General features: G+C 38.4%; 1 protein-coding gene across 2 annotated transcripts in view; it reads right to left on the bottom strand.

Annotated features, from left to right (window-relative positions):
* The window catches only part of micu1 (mitochondrial calcium uptake 1), a 142,611-nt gene that overhangs the window by 85,900 nt on the left and 42,890 nt on the right, over nucleotides 1-13,821 (bottom strand). The gene's annotated exons all lie outside the window — the stretch shown is intronic.

Genomic DNA, 13,821 nt, shown 5'->3' with positions numbered 1-13,821 from the left:
CAGTAACGTGCTATTTTATCCTAGCTTTATAGAGCAACCAAATGCTTGTCTGGCTATAAACAGACCAAGCTCAATTTAACATTGAACATTGGTCTGGGGAGTCTGCTCTGTATTTTCTACTGCACAAGGGTCGTGATCAACGAGCATAGTTCAAATGAGTCTGTATGCAATTGGATAGTCCTTCAACCAGGGTTCGACATTTACGCTTGTCTGAGATAAGTGGATTTTTTTAAAGGGAGAAGAGAATTTTACTTGCCTGACAGACAAGAGCCTGGTTAAAACACCAATAACAAAAAATAACTAGCGAATCACCAAATGCAAAAATGATTGTGCATTAATTTTGTGTTTAAATTTAAGTTTTAATTTAATTTAAGTGGCGACCGATAGTGGATAATAATATATAATGAACTGACGATAACAAGCTCTCGCTGTTGAAGCTCGTGCAGTCTCTCGAGGAGAAATTACAACACTTGAGCGCGCTCACACAGAGAAACTGCGGTAAACTTTCAAAATGTGTTTTTAAATGTATAACATATACAGTTAAACATCATCACACAACCAAAAGTGCTGTTTTCCTGAATACCATCAACTGAAAATGACACTGATTTCATATGACAGTTCCATAAACAATGAATTAACATTCACTTAAAGTCACTTACATTTTAGATGCAACATTGAGTATTTTTGTTTATTTCAGCAGCAAAAGTCATTCAGCAGAACTGTAACGCGTCTCACAGCAACAAGTGTGTTACTGAACGATTCAGCATTTGAATGAATGTATTGTTTAAATTTAACAATATAAAACGAAACCTAAATAATAGCCTTTATTTAATAAGATTAGGGGGAAAATGTAGCCTAGAAATCTAGACGCACCCTAGCGGCAGCAAATCTAATCTGCCCACGAGTGTCGTCTAGCAACTCTCAATACCCTTCTGAGCTATTTTCGTCTAACTCTTGCCGGACCAATCACATCGTGTATAGAGTCGGTGGGCGGGGCTATAATGACGATGGCCGAGTTGCGTTTGCGTGCTTCTAGTAAACACAGAAACTGACGAACCGCGGCGGTCTTTCGAATCAGCTTTGACCGCGACTCTGGAAGACTTGGAGTTAAGCTTTTCTCTGAGAAAAGAATGGCTCTGAAGTCATTCTTAAAAAGGGAAGATGTGTTCTGAGTTTTGCTGACCGGATACGGCGAATGTTTAATCTATCAACTAGCTCTGCTTAACCTTCGTTGCTCTGGTTGGTTGTAGCGCTATCCTATCGCGTGCAGAGGGAGTTTGAAAGACAACCGTTTATCCCGCCCCTCGGATTGAGCCCTGTCAATGGTGAGTTTCCAGAACAAACATCATGATGTGGGTTTGGCTTGTCAGGCTAGAAAAAAGGCCCTTTATAAAAGGTAAAAATATCAGAAATATGCAGATTTAAATATGTCAGAGCTGATTGCTTTAGAATAAATTACATTTACAACACACACACACACACACACACAAATATTAAAAATATATATTTACTGGACAAGCGAATCCAATGAATTAATCAATTCCCAATGGACAAAATCAAGTCCCGCCATACATTTTTTCCTTGTTTACATCACAATAGAGAAGAAAAGGCAATTTTTAAGGCACTGTTTCATGTAGACTTTAATGGCCAAATTGAGTCAGTGGGGTCAGAGACGAAGGACTAAAAAATATAAGAAAAATTTGTGACGAGTCATTTTGAGATAAATTAGAATCAAGCAAAAAAGCGGTAAAGTGTACTAGAAGTACTTCCGCATTACTCCAGTTTAAATTCTATAAGGCAGTTTTGGATAAATACTATAATACTAAAGTGTAATAAAGCATGCTAGATAGATATAGCCTGTAAAGCAGGTCATTTACATAACTAAATCTAACCCTCTGATCATTATAATAACCTGACATTATAGCTGTCATATCAGCAACAGCGACAAAAACAGCAGACAGTTTTCTTTTGATTTAGGAGTCCAAAGCAGCCTAAAAGTTATTAATAGCCTGAAGCAATATGGCATATAGAACTGAAAAAATCATCCATTGCAGGTTGCCTTTTAAACTCAATAGTAAAACTCAATGTAATTTATACATTATACGTAATTATGCATCTGAATAATTTAGACTACAGCTGTCAATTTACAGCGTTACAGCATGTGATCGTTCACCTTGGGCAGATTGACAAACCTAATTGAATGGATTGGAATGCATTCACTGTGCGCTTATTTTAAATTATATGAAACAAACAATACATTTACCTCTAATGGCACTTTTTTTCTAATGTCTATTAAATGCTTTTTTTTGGCCTCAATAATGTGATATTTTAATTTTCTTAATTTGGGGATATTTATTCAGAATATCATGTAATTCGTTCCATAAAAATGTTTAATTGATTGACGGCTATTAATGGAGACAAATTAATCATTCAATTGGAAACATTACTGCAGTTTGATCATCAAAATGAGCAGTAATAGAGGTCAGTTCCATCACTCTCATCCAGCCTTTGTGTCCTTTTCTTCTTTTTGGCCGTCTTTAGTAAGTGCCCATTTTGTGAGTGACTCATTATGCAGCCTACTGTATGCTAATTAACGCAATTTATAAGCTAATTAATTGTCAGTCTTGCATACCACTATGAGACAAGAGAAGAGAAGAGATTTGGCATTTAGGAAAATGCCTGAACACATGCCGTGCAGTGAGAGCTGATGCTTGTAAAGTCAAGCTTCTCAATCATACACTATAGATTCTAGAGGTCACTGTGCACCACAGCCTATTTTTATTTATTTATTTTTATACTTGTGTCAGATCATGGGCATACTCATTGCATTGTGTTTCATTGAGTCTTGTTATTTCAAGATTTAGCACAAGTACTGCATTTTTAACACCATGTCAAGCTAAAAATATTAAATGGAAAAGTTCTATAAAAGACATTCAGAGACCTTTGCCTTTTGCGCTCCATTTTGCTGCGAACACACTCCAATTCTAAAGGCTGAACGCTGTTGACAATTTCTGTGATTTTTTTTTTCATTTTTATTTTTTTCCCAAAATGAAAGGGGTCCAGAGGTTTTTTGGAGCCCACTGACTTTTATTAACATGGACAAAAAATAGTACAAACATTCCCCCCAAAAAACATTTATTTGTATTCTGCAGAAGGTCAAACAGGTTTGGTATGGCATACCGGCCAATTTTTATTTTTATTTTTTTTCATTCAACTTTTCAATTTCAATTTGACTTGTGTATTTAGCAATCCTATTCATTTGGCTGGCAGATTTTACACACTATATAGTAAGGGAGGTACATATTAAGACGGGCTGCATCCGAAATTGCGTACTATGTGAGTAGGTATTGAATTTAAACGAACTTTACGACTGTTATAAAAGTACATTCTATAGTATGAATGAGTGTAGAATGAATGTAATCTGAACATACTACATCCGCCATGTTGTCGTGATCATGTGACCTAACAGCGTCAGTTATGTCCCTTCATCTCCATTAATTAATCCTCTCCCGTTGCCTCACGGGGTAGTCAGGTGTCCATCATATGCACACTTCAGAATCTCGCCAGAAGTAGAAGGTCATCTATCATTTCGGACATACTACCATGTTGGCGTACTGTGTTTCGAATACTATATAGTAGAGAAGTATTCGATTTCGGACGCAGCTTTGCTCTTAATGTAATTAGACATGCACTGAATTGTCATGACAACTGAAGTTAGCGACTCTAAAGTGATTTACAAATTATACTTTCCTGTTGCAAGTATTATTATTTCCTTCAGAATCTTGGTACTGAAATATTAAAGCTCACCATTACATACCTGAAATAAATAAAAGAAATAAAAGAAAAAGCTGCAAACCGATCCAGGCTGAAATTGAGGCACGCAGGTCTGAAATAATAATAGCAGAATATAGTGCCTGCTGTCTTTTTAATGAGAATAAATGCACACAACATTCACACAGGTCACGCTTTGCATTACTAACTGCAATCTGCAGGACATAATTCATACAGAATAAGGTGTGTGTGTGTGTGTGTGTGTGTGTGTGTGTGTGTGTGTGTGTGTGTGTGTGTGTGTGTGTGTGTTCTAGTATATGTGGTTTATATATGTGGACACAAATGTGTGTAATGACATGAGTATTAGAACGTAAACATGGTTTATAAGGACATTTCCTGTGTACCCGTAAACCAAAGTGCTTTAAAACATACTGAACAATGTTTTATTTAAATGTAAAAATGCTAATTTGTTTCCTGTGATGGATAGGTTTAGGGGTAGGGGGATAGAATGTACAGTTTCTATAAAAAAACATTATGCCTTCGGAGAGTCTCCGTAAACCACATATACATATGTGTGTGTGTGTGTGTGTGTGTGTGTGTGTGTGTGTGTGCGTGCGTGCGTGTGTGTGCGCGTGCGTGCGTGCGTGCATGTTTAGCTATAGTTGTGAGGACCAAATGTCCTCACCTATCTACTGAAACATGACAAAGACAAGGCATTTTACTAGTCCTGGCACCAACACTGAGCTGGCAGAGATTCCAGCTGACATTGGCACACCAAGACAGGGGAGAGAGAAAGTACACACACACAAACACACACACACGCACATGCACACACACACACACACACACACACACACCAAAGCAATGGCATACCTAGAGGCAAACATCACACACACTGCTATAAAAAACAAAACATTTTCCTTAATCTTTTGAGCGCTCACTGTACTATAAACCACTGTCTGTTTCAAAACCTATGCCTTGATGAGGAAATAGAATCACAAAAGTGATTGCGAACCCTCTACAAAAGTAGAAACAATGTGCCATACAAATGAAGTAAGTGCCAAGGATGCATGTGTTGCCTTTTTAAAAAAGTGGTTAAAACAAGATATCTTAGGCTACGTTCACACTGCGAGCCTTAGTGCTCAATTCATCATCAATACGGGAATACCGCAAGGCTGTGTATTAAGTCCTTTTATATACACACTTTACACAAATGACAACATTAGTCCATCATCCAGCATAAAATACTTGAAATATTCTGACGATACAGCTATTCTTGCCTTGCTCAAAGATAATAACTCTGTTATGGAGTATCATACCACTGTTATGAATTTTGCGCAGTGGTGTGAGGATAAACGTCTGAATCTTAATGTGAGCACAACAAGGGAGCTGATATTCAGTCCCCCTTTACCTCAGCATCCTATTGTTATCCAAAATCAAAATGTTTAAATAGTGGACAGTTTCAAATTTCTGGGAGTAACATTGGACAATACTTTTGATCAGCATATTATAGATATTCAGAAAAGAAGTCACCAAAGGATATTAGTTATTCGTAAACTTAAAGGGATAGTTCACTTTGAAATTTAATTTTGATATGTTTTAGCTTACCTCACGGGCATCCGAGATGTAGGAGTATTTGTTTCCCCAGTAGTTTCAATTTTGATCATTTTAGGTCAAACCGTTCTTGCCTGTGCCTCACATAATGCAGGTCTATGGTCACCACCTCAAAGAGCATACACAGAGAAGTCCAAATGAAACAATCCCCCATCGTAAGTACACACTGATGGCCTAAGACACGAAACGAGCGGTTTGTGTGAGAAAACGAACAGTATTTATAGCGTTTTTACCTCTTGTACACCACTGCGTCCGACTGATCCAAGGGTGCACGTGCGTGTTTCCTGTGGTGTACAAGAGGTAAAAACGCTGTAAATACTGTTCGTTTTCTCACACAAACCGCTCGTTTCGTGTCTTAGGCCATCAGTGTGTACTTACGATGGGGGATTGTTTCATTTGGACTTCTCTGTGTGTGCTCTTTGAGGTGGTGACCATAGACCTGCATTATGTGAGGCACAGACAAGAACGGTTTGACCTAAAATGATCAAAATTGAAACTACAGGGGAAACAAATACTCCTACATCTCGGATGCCCATGAGGTAAGCTAAAACATATCAAAATTTAATGTCAAAGTGAACTATCCCCTTAAGGGACTTTACTTTACTTCTCGTTTACTAATGTTACTTTATCAAAGCATTATTCAGCCAATTTTATTGTACAGTTCTATCTGCTTCTTTAATATGCTTTCTGTTTAAACCCGGACCAAACTGACAAAGGTGCACCATATTGCTGCGAAAGTTATAGGTCTTCCGACACTAAACCTCACAGAACTTAACAGCAGAGCAATTAGATGCATTGCAACTTCGATAGAACAGGACCCCACACATCCACTTACTGAGTATCTAGCCCGACTGCTCTCAGGGCGCAGGTATAGGGCTCTGAGGTGCAGGTCGCGTCAGAAGAAGCCTGATTCCCTCAGACATTACATTTCTTAACAACAGACATCGCTGAGTGTTATCTTGCCCTTTTTGGTATTATGTATTATATGAACTATTACTTTTCATTTATGGGTGAACTATCCCTTAAACATAATGTGATACAAATGGCAAAATGCATGCATTTGAATGCTATAAAACTCCAGTATTATATTATTTTTCAGTGGGCTGTTAATGGAGCCACGATTCAAAACGTAATGCAGGACAAAGGAAAATATCTATTACAGAAAACAGCTGAAGATTAAATTTGATCTCAAACAAGCATCACACCTGAGAAGACTTTAAATCAGTGCAGAATGTTAAGAGACATTCATTATCAGCTAAATCTAGAAATCCGGACTAAATGGATCAATACTCATTCAGAAAGAAATGGTTTACTTTTAAATGAATTCAAACAAGATGGTACTTTTGTGTGAGAAGAGGATGGCAGAGAGGACAGGGATGAGATGATTGGCACCCGTCAAAAAGCATTTACTTATTAGTTTCTTCTTATAATATTCCAATTTCAGAGTGCTTTAAGAAGATTACAAATATGACACTTTAAAATGACTTTGAGTTTGATGGGGACATTCAAAATAAGTCTGGAAACACCACCAAAAAAAAAAGTGTATTAAAAAATAAACTGGTTCTCATGTATAAAATATGAGTGGAATGAATTTCAGCATAAATCACAAATACAACTATTATTACAAATTGTCTTATTAGGGTTGGGCAGTTTGAACAAAATGTTAGTATTAAGGTATATCTTGCAAAGGAAAAAAAAATCCATACATTTTTCTGCGGTCACCTTCTTATACTCTCCTTGTACCCGTGCAAACATGGCCGTACAAAGGCTAAGTATCCAAGTTTGCCCAATTTTTTTTTTGCTTATTTAAAACAATAAAGGAATAGCTTGATGACACTGAGTGTGGAATCGCGGGAGGTGTCGTCTTCACCTCCACAGCCGATGAAAAGCAATCCGATGGGACTCAGAAATCATGTTCATAAATGAGCCAATGTATTAAAGGTCCCATCCTTCGCGATTCCATCTTTCAAACTTTAGTTAGTGTGTAATGTTGCTGTTAGAGCATAAATAATACCTGTAAAATTAAAAAGCTCAAAGTTCAATGCCAAGTGAGATATTTTATTTAATAGAAGTTCCCTTTCAAAGCCTACAGCGAATGGCCGGTTTGGACTACAGCAGGAAGTGCAGGGGTGTAATGACGTCACTAGAACCGTTTGTTGACTAACCCTCCGCCCACAAGAACGCGCAAAATAGGGGGCATGGTCTTGTTGCTCTCCCACGTGGAGAAGAGCGCGCATTCAGCGCTTGCATCTCCCCGTTATGGTAAGAGGCGGGACCTTTCCGGGCAAAGTGTGCTAAGCTGCTGTCCGATCACAACACAGGAAGCGCTGGCCCAATCAGAACTCGTTACGCGTTTCTGAAGGAGGGACTTCATAGAACAAGGAAATCATCAGGCCGTTTTTAGGACAGAGGAAACAGCGCTGTACAGATAAGTAAATTGTGTGGAAAAATTCTGTTTTTTTTACACGCGAAACATGAACTCATGTTATATTGCACGCTGTAAACATAATCAAAGCTTCGAAAACACGCAAAGAATGGGACCTTTAAAGGTGTATTAAAGGGTTAATTCACCCCAAAATTTCTCACCCTCAGGTCGTTGGACACCTGTAACACCTTTGTTCATCTTTGGAACCCAAATGAAGATATTTTTGTTGAAAGCTGATGGCTGAGAAAGGCTTCAGAAAGGCCTCCATTGGCATTCAGTACATTCCTACTGACCCAGTCACAAGACCCATTATTCACTAAAGACGACATTACAAAGTCCATCTCACTACAGTGGCTGTACAATAATTTTACAATGCGACAAAAATAGTTATTGTGCGCACAAAAATCGAAATAACGATTTAATCCACCAAATTATTGACGTGAACTCGACGCATGCGCGAGAATATGACGCAGCTTCGCTGTTTGAATCATAGCGATAGCGAATCGAGCGCCGCTATCGCGTGAGTTCCAGGTAAGTTTACATCAGAGACCTACATGGAAGACAATATCTTGGCAGATAAAGTCATTCTTTTGATTTTTTTTGCGCACAAAAACTATTCTTGTCGCATTGTAAAATGATTGTACAGCCACTGTGGTGAGATGGACTTTGTAACGAAGTCTTTAGTGCTTTTTATGGGTCTTGTGAGTGGGTCAGTGGAATCGTACTGAAGGCCAATGGAGGCCTTTTTGAAGCCTTTGCGTGTAAAAATTACAGGTCCACAAATTCATCAGCTTTCAACAAAAATATCTTTATTTGTGTTCCGAAGATGAACGAAGGTGTTTTGGGTGTCCAACGACATGAGGGTGAGTAATCAATCAAATCATTTTCATTTTTGGGTGAACTAACCCTTTAAGGATACTTGTGATATGAAAGAGGGCAGGGCCGAGAGCCGGGCACATTTTACCTTGGTATTTTTAATATACTTACAGTCAGACCAAAAATTATTCAGACACAAGATATCATTTTTACTAGTGGGTGCAGAAAAAAGTGAGGATAGCAAAATAAAGTAAACTGTGACGACCTACAATTATTCATACAGTGACTACCAGTAAAATTTATAAAAAAATTGGGATGAAAATGAATCGGACATTTTGACCTGACCATGTTTTGCTGAAGTGTTCTTTAATTCCTACTGTGACCTTTTACATCACAGACTGATCAAAATGAAGCATTGCTTAGTCATTGGTCGACCTGAACTGCTATTATCTAATTGTGTACTTATATTTAACAGCTCCATTACATACCTTTCTATAGCCCCTTTCATACTGCGATTCCGGCAAATACACGGATAATGCGACCCAGCATTTGTTCCCGGGCCGCTAGATTTGGTCCATTCTCACTGCCAGCGAAATGCCGTAATATGTGCACTTTCACACACAACCCGTAGCGGTCCCGGGTCGAGTTGACACGTGACATCTGGATGTGACGTATAATGGCGAGCGATCTCCGCTTCAGCGCGGATAGTAAGGAGCTCCGTGGTCTCGACTTGTGTCCAGTTTGCGCTCATTTCTGCTTGTTTAATTTTAGTTTCTTTTGTATACGAACACTCTCTGCGTTTAAAACACCGACTAGCTCTTCTGGCACTGCAGGGCTGTATTATTGAAAAAACAAGCTCTAGGAGTCGCACGATAACTACGTACACGTTGCGGCATTAGTTTTGGCTTTTGTTCACACAGCGCTCGTCCCGGATCGAACCCCGCAATGTTACTAGGTCCCCGATTCAATTCAGTAATCAATTCGGGGACGTGGTTGCTTTCACACAGAAGGCGACACGGCAATGTTCCGGAAATATTGCGGGTCCGACCTGCAGTGTGAAAGGGGCTTATCAAAGTTATTTGACATTATCAAGATAATAATTTTTTCTGCCACAGTTTAACACTCCATATTGTAAACTATAGCGAATAAACTGTGATAATGTGAGAAAATGTTGAAGGTGTCTGAATACATTTTGGTTTGACTGTTAATTAAGCAGTTGGCTGCTGCCGCTCCATTCTCTTTGTTAGTTTATTTTTAAGATTAAAATTAAGAGTTATGTCTGACATAATTTTATTTAATTCTAATAAAAAAATCGTACTAAAACATTTGAGTGTTCCATTATAACATTATTCTGTATGTTCGCTCTGTGGTTGCTATGAGACACTTGTTGCACATTACAGTAAGCTAGATCTATATTCGAATATCATATTAATAAAAGCTGTATGCCTTGTGTTGCTTAATTGGTGCAGTTCATTTTAAATATATATTGTATGGTGGAGAAAACGCTGTATTACTTTTACTTCAAATTTTTCTGATTTTGCCATGTTAGTCATTTGACAAAATAGTGTTGTCTCTGAGGCATGGCACAAACCTTTTACTAACGGTAAATCAAGAAAACGAGATTCAAACAATAAGACTAACCCGACAAAGGTATTCAAACAGTTACTCACCTTTCTAATAAAACACATGATATATTAGAGCGTCTTTGGAATTTCCATGGTTTCTACGGAATAATATATACAGTGGTGGCCAAAATTATTAGAATATGGCATCTGGGAGGCGTCTTATTGGGCCTGGATTTATTTTCCAAGAGGACAATGACCTGAAACATTCTTAATAATAATTCATAATTTGTTACATTTATATAGCGCTTTCTAGCCTGACGTGGTCATACTCAATTCTAGTCAGAATATGAGTCTGAAACTGCTCCATTGGGCTGTGATTATGGGGCGTGTTTCAACCCAACCAGGAAAGACCTCAATTGGATAGACCTACAACCAATCAGAGCAACGGAGTGACGCATAACGTTACTTGTCAAATGCCAACAGAACTCAACTACACTGTGTTGCCAAGTTTGTGGTTTTCCCAAGGGTTATTTTCCATGTCTGCGGGTTGTAAAAAGTAAAACGAAAGCGAATTTTAGCAGGCAACCTTGCCAAAATAACATACATTTTACACCCCAAACACAATTTTTTCCCAGAGAACCGAAGGGCAAATTTGGCCAGGATGCCGGGGTTACACCCCTAGTCTTTTTTCCGAAGGACATTCTGGGATTTTAAATGACCACAGAGAGTCAGGACCTTGATTTAACATTTCAGCTGTAGGACGGATTCTATAACTACCTGTCATGGAAGGAATCAGACCAACCATCTGCGTGTTTCATGCACATTATGAAAATGAAATCATGTTTTGGAGGCAAAAAAAAAAAAAAGTCTGTGCATGTGTTCTAATAATTTTGGTCACCACTGCATGGTCTGGTATGAGCATGTGCAATTTTTGAACCGCATAAAGTATGATTTTTTTTCCAACAGTCCACTCAGTGTGAAAATAGTGCAAGAACAGAACAGAGTGGGTTTACGGTTACGGCATGGAAGAAGGCACAGAAACAGGAAACGAGACTTCAGAACAGTAAGCATTTTTATCTACACTCACCTAAAGAATTATTAGGCACACCTGTTCAATTTCTCATTAATGCAATTAACTAATCAACCAATAACATGGTAGTTGCTTCAATGCATTTAGGGGTGTGGTCCTGGTCAAGACAATCTACTGAACTCCAAACTGAATGTCAGAATGGGAAAGAAAGGTGATTTAAGCAATTTTGAGCGTGGCATGGTAGTTGGTGCCAGAGGGGCAGGTCTAAGTTTTTCACAATCTGCTCAGTTACTGGGATTTTCACACAACCATTTCTAGGGTTTACAAAGAATGGTGAGAAAAGGGTAAAACATCCAGTATGCGGCAGTCCTGTGGGCGAAAATGCCTTGTTGATGTTAGAGGTCAGAGGAGAATGGGCAGACTTATTCAAGCTGACAGAAGAGCAACTTTGACTGAAATAACCACTCGTTACAACCGAGGTATGCAGCAAAGCATTTGTGAAGCCACAACACGCACAACCTTGAGGAGGATGGGCTACAACAGCAGAAGACCCCACCGGGTACCACTCATCTCCACTACAAATAGGAAAAAGAGGCTACAATTTGCACAATCTCACCAAAATTAGGCCGTTGAAGACTGGACAATTTTTGCCTGGTCTGATGAGTCTCGATTTCTGTTGAGACATTCAGATGGTAGATTCAGAATTTGGCGTAAACAGAATGAGAACATGGATCCATCATGCCTTGTTACCACTGTGCAGGCTGGTGGTGGTGGTGTAATGCTGTGGGGAATGTTTTCTTGTGGTGGAACTGGAGCTTCGTGCCCTGGATGTGCATCCCACAAATCTCCATCAACTGCAAGATGCTATCCTATCAATATGGGCCAACATTTCTAAAGAATGCTTTCAGCAGCTTGTTGAATCAATGCCACGTAGAATTACGGCAGTTCTGAAGGCGACAGGGGGTCAAACACAGTATTAGTATGGTGTTCCTAATAATCCTTTAGGTGAGTGTGTATTAATAAATTAATAAAAAAATGACATCTATGCTGTGGGAATATTTTGGATGCAGGAGAGATAGAGCAAGGTCATTTGCATGACCTGTAAAACTATCATTGTGGCAAAAGTAGAGGCCATTCACATAGAGTGCAGTTTTGCGGTTAAAAACATGAGATGCGAGTCTAGAGATGCACTTTTAAAAGTTGAACATTTAAACTTATCATTTACCTTAGGATGCAGTGTCATGAGATAGATATTGCAAAAGGTGCGAGACACGACTGCAATGGTTAAAGAAGCCCATCTAGTGCGTGTTTACTTAAAAAAAAAAAAAAAAAAACTGGCTCATTCCAAACCAGGTGAACAATAATTGATAATACAGGCCTTTGCAAACCGCACAACATATGAAAAGTCTTCTAAAATGTATAAAGAAATAACTGACACCGTCACGAATCATTAAGTTGCAAAGACATGGTGCCTACAAATATCGTCAATAAAGAATCACAATTAAAATAATCACAATAGCATTTTTCTTTTTACCATTATCGCACTGTTCTAGTTATGATGGTATCGCAACAACTCTACCACTACACATTTTTGCTTTTGCACGTTTGTGTGGTTTTACACCACCTAGTCCATAAATGATCTACACAGAAATTAGTTTTGTTTGCATTTCATTAATGAGGCCTATTGGTTGGAGACGTGGCCTGAAGGGCAGAGCTTGTGTAAACAGAGACACACATTTAAAGTACCCAGCTACATGATGAATGGCCTCATCCATCAAAGGCAGAGCCCCACCATCCTACAGCAGATCAACTTCACTTTCAATGAGCTGCTGGTTTGATGTATGCTATTTATTTTAATACCACATCCATATTTCAGAGAATACCTACATTCTCTTCCCCTTTTCTGCTCATAATAAAATGTGATGATTAGGTCTGAACAAAACAAAAAGGTCTGAACCACTGCTGCTGCGTCTTGCTATTTTAGGACACGGAGTAGCAAAAATAAATCATCCTGACAAACTCGCTCGTATTTTAAAGAACACATACAAACAAAAAACAAGACATCGCCTGAGAAATTCCCATGATCCTAGATGCATAAGCCAATGCTAATTATGGTGATGCATAGATCCAGCTACAGTGGGGCCTACATAGTGCATTACAGCATACGGCAAAATCATAATTGGTGAAAAATGCATCTACAAATCGTTTAGCAAACACAAATTACAGTGGCACTAACTGGACAATTGTAATTGTTTGAGGGGGTTCCTCTGTGACACTCTTGTAGTAGCCACTTATCAAGTCAAATTAAGTAAACTTAAAGGGATAGTTCACCCAAAAATGAAAATTTGATGTTTATCTGCTTACTCCCAGGGCATCCGGAAGCGGCATTGTATATATATATATATATATATATATATATATATATATATATATATATATATATATATATATATATATATATATATATATATATATATATATATATATATATATATATCTCTGAGAAGATCCTGCTAGAAGTAGCCATCAGAGGATAGGTACATGGTGGTCATAAAGGGATGGACATGGTCAGAAACAATGCTCAGGTAGGCATTTAAACG

This window comes from Pseudorasbora parva, chromosome 17 (assembly GCF_024679245.1).
Source record: "Pseudorasbora parva isolate DD20220531a chromosome 17, ASM2467924v1, whole genome shotgun sequence".
In the NCBI taxonomy this organism is placed as follows: Eukaryota; Metazoa; Chordata; class Actinopteri; order Cypriniformes; family Gobionidae; genus Pseudorasbora; species Pseudorasbora parva.
The sequence above is the reverse complement of the archived record's forward strand: the minus strand, read 5'-3'. Positions and strand labels throughout refer to the sequence as shown.